Genomic DNA, 9,918 nt, shown 5'->3' with positions numbered 1-9,918 from the left:
CTGCAGTTCAGGAGAGAGGTCGGGGCTGGAACGGGCAGCCAGCCCGTAGGAGGGCTTAAACCCACACCACTGCACCAGACCGAGAAGGGGGCAAACGTAGATGAACAGGTTCCAGGACTGAGCCTGAGGCCCTCAAATGACGGAGGTCACGGTGACGAGGAGGAACCAACAAAGGAGACTGAAGAGCAGCCAGTGAAACAGGAGGAAGACCGAGGGTGTCGTGTCCGGAAGCAAGTGGAGAAAAGCACACCACGGAGGAGAGAACAGTGACCTTGGCCAGGTGCCGCTGGCAGTAGAGTAAGGTGGGGCCGGAGGGTATACACCAAAGTAAACAGTATAAAGGGAATCTGGAGGACGGGGGTCTGGTGAATGTTAGGGCCAAAGGTGAGTGAGTTCAAGAAAGAAGGGGAGGACAGCAATTGGAAAAAAATTATTATTAGACATGCACGTACACACAAACACACATCAGGAAGTGGGGATTAAGAGTTTTTTAAGGTACGAAAAACGTTCGATGCATGTTTGTATGCACCTAGCTGAGACACTCAGGAAATAAGGTTGCACGTGTAGTTTATCAAATTCAGGATCAAAAAGGGATTCCAGCAGCTGTTCTCTGTCTGCTAAAAGTGGACGTTCTGGCCTCCCTGGTCTACTACCAGCCCTGGGCCACCTCTTTTTACAGCTGAAATCTTAGAGAAGGCGGGGACAAAGCGGATCTGAACGGTGGTAACGCCAACCCTGCCCTTGGTTTTGTGCTCTGCGCTGCACAGAAGGCCTACAGAGGGGCCTCTGGTTCTTCAGCTTGCTCACCAGTCACGTCTCAGAGGAGCCCGCCCAACGAGCACTGCTCTCACTGTGTGTATTTCCCCAGAGCCTTCCCGTGCTTTAGCAGCAACAGACAGGCGCGGTGTTTAAAACTTTTCCACGCCGTCATGGCAGATCTGCATCGGGCTGTTTCCGGTTAAACTAAGTCGGGCATCGTCCCGCACCAGTGGGTGCAGAGCTGTCTCCTCCTCAGGTGGCTTCAGAGCATCTAATGCTGTGGTTGTGCCACGGCGCACGCACCCGTCTTCCCTGGAAGGACCCCTGTTTCAAATGTTTTCATAGTCGCAACACTGTAGCGAGTATTGTTGAACGTGTAATTTCACAAATGTATGAAGGGACTTGAGATATTGCCAAAACACCCCTGCAGAGAGCCATCATTTTATAGATGCCTGTCAACCTCTACAGCCACAGCGGCATGGGGCCCATTTCCTCCACGACCACGGTGTCATCGACCTGTTGCAAATCCCAGCCCATTTCTCAAGGGCAAAGTGGCAACACAATTTAAATATGCACTTCTCTTATTACGAGAGAGATCAGGCATCTCCCCCTACATTTAAAAACCATTTGCCTTTCTTATCTGAACACTGTTTCCATTAGCATTCAGTCAGGAAAACAGAAAGCATGCTAGGTAAATATTACCCTCGGGGAAAGGATTTAACACAGGTGCTTCCAAAACCTTGGCGGGGCTGGGTGACAGGAAGGTCAGGGAAAGCTGCCAGTGAGTTCAGGGAATCAAGGAGGCACAGGAATCACAGGAAACCACAGCTGCTGAGCTCGGCAGCTTGCTGCACCGCAGCAGGCGATTAACCCAACGCCGAAGTTCCTGCGAAACCTCACGTATGCCGTCTGCACGAGCCCTTACACCTGCCCTCCGATGCAGAAGGAACAATAATGGCCTTGGCTCTCTTTTGTTTTTCAAATATCGCATATGCCTCTCACTGGAAGATTGCAAATAAAGCCCGCTTAGCAAGAGTCCAGGAAGTAAGGCCTCCAAACTTCCTACAATACAGAGTGAGAGTCCAGAGGGCAGGTCCAGTCCCAAATATCAACAGGCAATGCCCAGCCTGGTCCATTCCTTTGGGGACTCGGTACTCACACGCCCTTGCAGCTAGGTTTTAACGTTCAAAGGGCATCATGCTCCCATCTAACGCAATGCAACAATGACCCCTTCACGCAATCAAGGTGCATCACCTGCTTCCTAACAGGGAAGGACAGAGCCCTGTCAGTCATTATCTATCGCTGATGTCCAGTCCTCTTTAGCTCAATACCACTTGCCTTTGCCATCCTGTAACTTGAAGACTAAATTAGAAGGTTAACCACCACCAACATACCCAATATAAAGTAAAAGTAAAGGAAGGCAAAAAAAAGAGACACAGCTGATTAATAAGCAGAATACATGCATTACAAAGCAAGGAGAAAATACGCATGGTCAACAAAGTCCTTGTTTCTGCAACAGCTCCTGAAGGGACACATCTTTATTTTTTTTTAATATTTTATTTATTTATCTTTAGAGGGGAAGGGAAGGAGAGAGGGAGAGAAATATCAATGTATGGTTGCCTCTCATGCATCCGCTGCCGGGAACCGGGAACTGGCCTGCAACCCAGGCATATGCCCTGACTGGGAATCGAACCGCGATCGTGTGGTTCGCAGGCCCGTGCTCAATCCACTGAGCTACACCAGCCAGGGCAGGGACACATCTTTATAACTCCCTTCTTCTACTCATTCTGTTCCCTGTGCCTTCAGCTAAAATCTGTTCGAGATTCTTCCCCAGGTGGGTGGCCCAAACTGTCATTCCCAAAGAGTCAGTGCACTAGGGTTCTGCCTGTTCAATGTCATGATGGCCTTCCTGCCTCCCCACCCAGAAGTACTAACAGGTGCTCCAGGGACACAACTGTGGGCGTGGGCGTGCACGTGCGTGCGCATGTGGTGTGCGCACTATATTAGGTAGAAGAGACAGCTCTGGAGTCTCATTTGCATGAAGAATATGGAAAAATGTTCTCATGGGACGACCTGTGTTCTCATGTAGCCTGGATTCCATTGTGTTTCATAAAGCAACACTTGGTGGATACAATTGCTTAGCCTACGCAAAAGGTCACAGAGACAGCTTAGAGGATTCTTCCAGAAAAGGTAGACCAGTAAGGAATAAACACTTTTGACGGCAAAAGCACACCCAACAACAGGTGGGACTACATCGAACTAAGAAGATTCGGGACAGCAAAAGAAGCCACCAACAAAATGACAAGGCGACCTATCAAATGACAGAAAGTAGCTGCCAATCATAAAACTGATCAAGGGCTAATACCCAGGACACGCCAAGAAATTATGCAACCCAATAGGAAAAGAACACCTAACGCCCTGATGTTTGGGGGCACAGGAACTGGACGGTTTTCCAAAGACACACAAAGGGCCAACGAGCACATGAACAGGGGGCTCAGCATCACTCATCGGCAGGGAAATGAGAAGCCAAAACACAGTCAGACATCACCTCACATCTGTTGGAGTGGCTATCACCAAACAGGCAGGAGGTTAAGTGTGGGGAAGCCAACAGAAGCTAAGCAGGCACCTACTCACACCCAAATGGAGGGAGGGACCCCACGGTCTCTAAAGTAGAGGTCAAGGTAGAGCAACCCAGGGCTACAAAGAAAGTAAACCATTTGGCACCATCTTAGTAAGCACTGAGTAAGCCTTTCTGGAAAGTCATCTAAAAACTAATGGTTAAGACCCAGTGAAAAAAGTCTAAACACTAAACAAAGATGTGAAAAAATTATATAATTACATATGATAAAAATATTAAAACCCCCCCAAAAGTGAATGGAAATACTAAAAACAGTATAAATCAATGAAAAAGAAAACAGGACTATCAAAAACCAAACAAAGCCAAATAAAGCCAAAATTAATTCTTTGAAAAGATTAACAGAGAAACATCTGGAAAATATAGTCAGGGTGGGGCAAAAGTAGGTTTACTGTTGTTCCTATGGAAAATGCAGCCATTAATAAATAATACAAGTATAAACTCTGTATTTTGAGTACTCACAATTGTAAACTTTTTTCACCCCACCCTGTACTATGGATACAGATATAGCCAGGATATAAATATAATAAATACTAACAATACTTTGTATAAAAAAAAAATAAAAATGGTAACAAAATGGACTAATCCTAAAAAAAAAAAACTTCCATTAACAAATGATGGGAAGCTTGAATAGCCCTACACAATTAAAGAAACTGAAAAGTTTTAAAAAGATTCCCCCAAGGAAAATACCAGGCCCGAGTGGTTTCACAGGCAATTTCTAGCAAAAGTTCATGCAACAGATCAATCTACTTTTTCCAAGGTTTGATTTATCTTTAGAGAGAAGGGGAGGGAGATATATACCAATGAGAGAAACATCTATGGGTTGCCTCTCCTAAGTGCCCTGACTGGGAACAGAACCCATGACCCAGGCACGTGCCCTGACCTGGAATTGTACCAGGCAAACTTCCCCTTTGTGGGATGATGCCCCACGGAGCCACAGCAGTCAGGGCAAATCAACCCACTTTTGAAAAAAATATTAAAAATTTATTATACAGATACAATTCCCTTAACAAAATTCACCATTTTACAGTGGAAAATTCAGTGGTTTTTAGCAACGGGTTGGCCAAAGTGTTTTTTCCGTAAGATGGTTCTAGTAGAGTTTAGTTGTCTTTAACTTCATCGGAACCAATCTTGTTAGATTGTACTGCGACAGTTGTCATACCAGTGTGCATTAAGAAAACACATAAAATCGGTAAACTTTTGTGTAGCCCTTTTAATATTGAAGCTGGAAGACAATAGGCATTTTTTGGCATATTAGACTTTATTATTTCAAGAAAGGTAAAAATAGAACCGCAGCGCAGAGATTTTTGCAGTGCGTGGAGAAGGTACTATGACTGAGCAGAAGTGTCCAAAGTGGTTTGCGACGTCTCGTGCGGGGGATTTCTCACTGTTCGATGCTCCACGGTCGGGTGGACCAGGGGCTGACAGTGATCCAATCAGGTCGTTAAGAACAATCAACGTCATACCATGCGGGAGAGAGCTGACACAGGCAAAATATCCCAATCAAGTTGTCAGTGACAATAAAAGGTGGCTTTTATTTTGTGGAAAAATAAAAAAAACACACGCAGACTTCTTGGCCAACCCAGTATCTTCACAGGGGTGTACAACTATTCCTATTAATTCCAGAACATTCCCATCACTAAACAATAAGCCCCACACTTGTGGCCACTCCCCCACCCTCCCAGTTCTAGGTATTTCTTGTCAGTGAAGTGTGGCCTTTTTTCATCTGACTGGTCTCGGCACCTTCGTCCCAAATCATCTGACCACCAATACATGGGCTTCTTTGTAGAATTTTGATCGATTGGACCGACCTAAATACTGATCCTATGAGAGTCCCACACTTGGATTACTGCCACTTTGGCGTCAGATTTGGATTCAGGAAATGCGTCCTCCAGCTGTGCTCTCCGTGTCAAAAAGACTGTAGTCACTATTCTGTGGCCTTTGACTTTCCAAAGGAATTTTAGGATCAGAATGTTCGATTCTGAAAAATGAAGTTGCAATTTTGACAGGCTGCATTACTTCTGTAAATCAATTTTCAGAATATTGTTATCTCAGCAATATTTTATTTCCCATTCCAGGAGAACAGGATGCCTTTTTATTTAAGTCTTATTTTCTTCTGCAATATTTTTGGCCTTTAGTGTACGATTTGCATTTGTTGAGATAAACGTATTCCTATACATTATCCTTTACAATGCTATTTGTAATGGAACTGTCTTTTCAGATTTTCCATGGCTAGTGTATAGAAACACAGTGATTTTGTTCTTGTGTCCTGCAACCTTGCCGGACTCCCTTATTAGTTATAATTTCTTTTTTAAAAGATTTTATTTACTTATTTTTAGAGAGGGGGGAAGGGAGGGAGAGAGAGAGAGAAACATCAGTGTGTGATTGCCTCTCATGTGTCCCCTACTGGGGACCTGGCCCGCAACCCAGGCATGTGTCCTGACTGGGAATGGAACCAGCGACCCTTTGGTTCACAGGCCTGCGCTCAATCCACTGAGCTACACCAGCCAGGGTTTAGGTATAATTTTTTTGAGGATTCTTTAGGGGTTTCCTGTATGTGAGCTCACATTACCTCCCTGCCACATCCAATGCTAACCAGGTCGGCTGACACAGTCACGGCCTGGGGATGCCACGTCCAATGCTAACCAGGTCGGCTGACACAGTCACGGCTTGGGGATGCCGCGTCCAGTGCTAACCAGGTCGGCTGACACAGTCACGGCTTGGGGACAAAGGCTTCACAGAAGCATTTTCTAGCCATGTCGGTTGACACAGTCACGACTTGGAGATGACGGCTTCACAGAAGCGTTTTCCAGCAGAACGGACGTGGCATTAATGGATATATGGTGTTGCTTTTATTCTTACTGTTTCTTAGTATTCTAACCTTTACACTTCTGATAATTTGAAATCTCCTAGAATTAATGACCACTCTCGGAGAAAAAACAACAGTTGGCTCAAGTCCTAAGCAATATCACCCTGGCTGAATTAAGACATCGTACTTTACTTATTTGTTCCTGTGAAAGCCACCCAAGAAAGAACAGTTCAGGGAAAAATATGTATTCCCACAGAACTGCCTCATAGAATAGCAAAAACCCCTTTAGAAAATAGCCCCTGATTGTTTAAGAGTTGTTAGAGTAACAGCCCCTCCCTTACCTTGAATAGGAATATATATCAATTAGAATTAGACAGGCATAAAAACAGAAGAAGCTGGTTAGCTATTACCAACTAAGCACTTAGAAACAACTACCAAGGAGTCAGAGTCCTCAGTATACAAAAAACATTTTAGACAGCAAGAAAGATAGCCAAGTTAGATATTACAAAGGCTTATAATGAATTTCCTAACCTCTGCTCGGTCTAGCGTACCTGTTGCCAATGACAATTTCTGAGAACTTTAATAAACAATAAGACATTTAAACTATATACATAGAACTATTTCAAATTGTCTGATTAATGGTTTTCCTGGTCAAAATAACTTTTGTTTATCATAACTGAAACTATGGGAACTTTCGTATTTTCCTGGTTACCTTTGTATTGATTTTTTCTGCTTAGCTGATCATGCTGTACACCTGTAAATGTTTACCTATGCCAAAAATGAAAATGTAAAAAATCAGCTTGTACTTGCAATAAACGGAACAGCGCTTCACCTGCCTCTGAGCTGTGTAGTTGCCTGTTACCCAGCGCCGACGCCTACTCTCACCTGAAGACCCTTAGATGGGCTGCGGCTGGACCGAGGCACCTCCCTTGTTCCCTGTTTTGAGGAAAAGCTTCCAGTTTTTTTCACCATTAAATAAAGTTATTAGTTGTTTTTTGGATGCCCTTCATCAGCACAAGAAATGTCCCTTCTATCCCACGTTTGTTGAACATTTTTATTATGAAAAGGTGTTGGCTTTTGTCAAACGACTTGTTTCTATTGAAGTGAACCATGTTTTTTCTTCTCCGTGCTATTAACATAATGTATGACATTCACTACTATTCATGTTGGACCAGACATACTTTCCTGACATGAGATGCAGGTTGGTCCTGGTGTGCAATCACTTTTATAAGTGACTTGATTTTTGCATCTATATTCATGAGGTGTACTGATCTAGTTTTCTTTCAGTGGCTTTGGTATGAGCCTAATTGTAACCACCAAGAATGAGTTAGGAAGCATTCCTTCCTTTTTTTTTTTTTTTTTGAAAAAATTGATTTACAGAAGTAATGCAATGTTTTGGCAGGGGGGGAGAAACCGACGGGTGTTGATCCTTTACATGTTTGGTAGAATCCAACAGTGTAGCCATCTGGTCCTGGCTCTTGTTCATTGGACATTTTTGATTAATAAGTTAATCTGATAAAGTTCTACTTAGATTTTCAATGTTTTGATTCAGTTTTAGCAGTCTGAGTTCCAAGGAATTTATCCATTTCATTTAGGTTTTGCAATTTGTTACTGCTTGAACACAATTGTTCATACTGTTCTTTAAAAACTTCCTATTTCTGCTAGGTTGGTACGATGTCTCCTGATCCACTACTTAATCTTAACAATTGCAGCCAAATTTTTTTTTTGGTCAGTTTAGCCAAAGGTTTGTTAATTTTGTTTGTTAATTTCTTTTCAGAAAAAAAACTTTGGTCTGCTATTCTCTACTGTTTTTCTATTCTCTACTTTATTTCTGCTCTAGTCTTCATTACTTCCTTCTGCTTGCTTTATGGTTTAGTTTGCTATTTTACTAGTTTCTTAAGGTGGAAGTTCAGGTTATGAATTTGAAATAATTCTTTTTAAAGCTATAAAGTTCCCTCTGAGAACTGCTTTCCTTGCACTGCTTAAGTCATACATTGTCTTTTCCCCTCCTTTTTAAAAAATATTTTTAAATTTTATTATTTATTTATATTTAGAGGGGAAGGGAAGGAGAGGAGAGAAATATCAATGTATGGTTACCTCTCGTGAGTCCCCTGCTGGGAACTGGCCTGCAACCCAGGCATGTGCCCTGACTGGGAATCAAACCACGATCGTGTGGTTCGCAGGCCCGTGCTCAATCCACTGAGCTACCAGCCGGGCTTTTTCCCTCCTTTCAAAGTATTTTCTAATTTCCCTGTGATTTCATCTTTGACCCACTGTTATTTAGGAGTATGTTAATTAATTTCCATATATTTGTGAATTTGCCAATTTATTTGTTATTAATTTCTAATTTCATTCCATTTGTGGTCAGAGAACATACTTTGTAAGATTTCAATCTTTTCAAGTGCACTGTGAGTTGTTTTGTGGCCTGACATTTTGTGGATAATGTCCCAAGTGCTTGGGAGAAAAATGTGTCTCCTGATGTTGGGAAGAGTGCTCTCTATATGTATGTTAGATCCAATTGACCTACACCACCGTTCAAGCCCTCTGTTCCCTTAATAATCTGTCTTGTTCTTCGTCCATTATTGGAACTGGGGTACCGAGGTCTCCAACCCTTAATTAATTTTCTATTTCTCCCTTCAATTCTGTAAAATTTTGCTTCACATATTTTGGGGCTCTATTGTTAACACAAACACATATGCAATACATTCTCATCAAAGGACAAATTTCTTTTTTTAAAGATTCTACTTATTTATTATTTATTTTTAGAGAGAGGGAAAGGGAGGGAGAAAGAGAAGGAGAGAAACATCAATGTGTGGTTGCCTCTCACATGGCCCCCGCTGGGAACTGGCCTGCAACCCAGGCATGTGCCCTGACTGGGAATCGAACCAGCTACCCCTTGGTTCACAGCCCATGCTCAGTCCACTGAGCTACACCAGCCAGGGCAGGAGAAATCTTTTACCATTACAAACCTTTTATCTTTATCTNTTTACTTATTATTTATTTTTAGAGAGAGGGAAAGGGAGGGAGAAAGAGAAGGAGAGAAACATCAATGTGTGGTTGCCTCTCACATGGCCCCCGCTGGGAACTGGCCTGCAACCCAGGCATGTGCCCTGACTGGGAATCGAACTAGCTACCCCTTGGTTCACAGCCCACGCTCAGTCCACTGAGCTACACCAGCCAGGGCAGGAGAAATCTTTTACCATTACAAACCTTTTATCTTTATCTCAAGCAAAATAATAATAATAATAATAATTCGTTTTAAAGCGTATTGGTCTAGCAGGAGTGTCCAACCCGCAGCCCAGGACAGCTATGAATGCCGCCCAACACAGCATCTCAAGTTTACTTAAAACATGATGAGATTTTTTTTGTGATGTGTCACATGTATTGAATGTGTGGCCCAGAGACACCAAAAAGTTGGACACCCTGTGTGTAGCTTTCTTTTGGTTATTGTTTGCTTGAAGGATCTTTTTCCCATTCTGTTTCTGTATTTGTGTCTTTGAATCTAAAGGGAAGTCTGGTGAACAGCCAAGACTCAGGACCACGTTTTCAAATACATTCTGCCCATCTTATTTACATAGCATATTTCTTTGACATATCTTCAAAAAGCCCTAAGGTTCTGCAATGTGTATTTTGAAAAACCACTGATCTAACACATGCAGGAGTTACTTATGAAGGAAATAAAATTCTGAAATTTTATTCCAGAATTCTGTCAGCA

Source organism: Sturnira hondurensis, unplaced genomic scaffold (assembly GCF_014824575.4).
Source record: "Sturnira hondurensis isolate 20B ecotype Veracruz unplaced genomic scaffold, ASM1482457v3 Scaffold0011512, whole genome shotgun sequence".
Taxonomy (NCBI): domain Eukaryota; kingdom Metazoa; phylum Chordata; class Mammalia; order Chiroptera; family Phyllostomidae; genus Sturnira; species Sturnira hondurensis.
The sequence above is the reverse complement of the archived record's forward strand: the minus strand, read 5'-3'. Positions refer to the sequence as shown.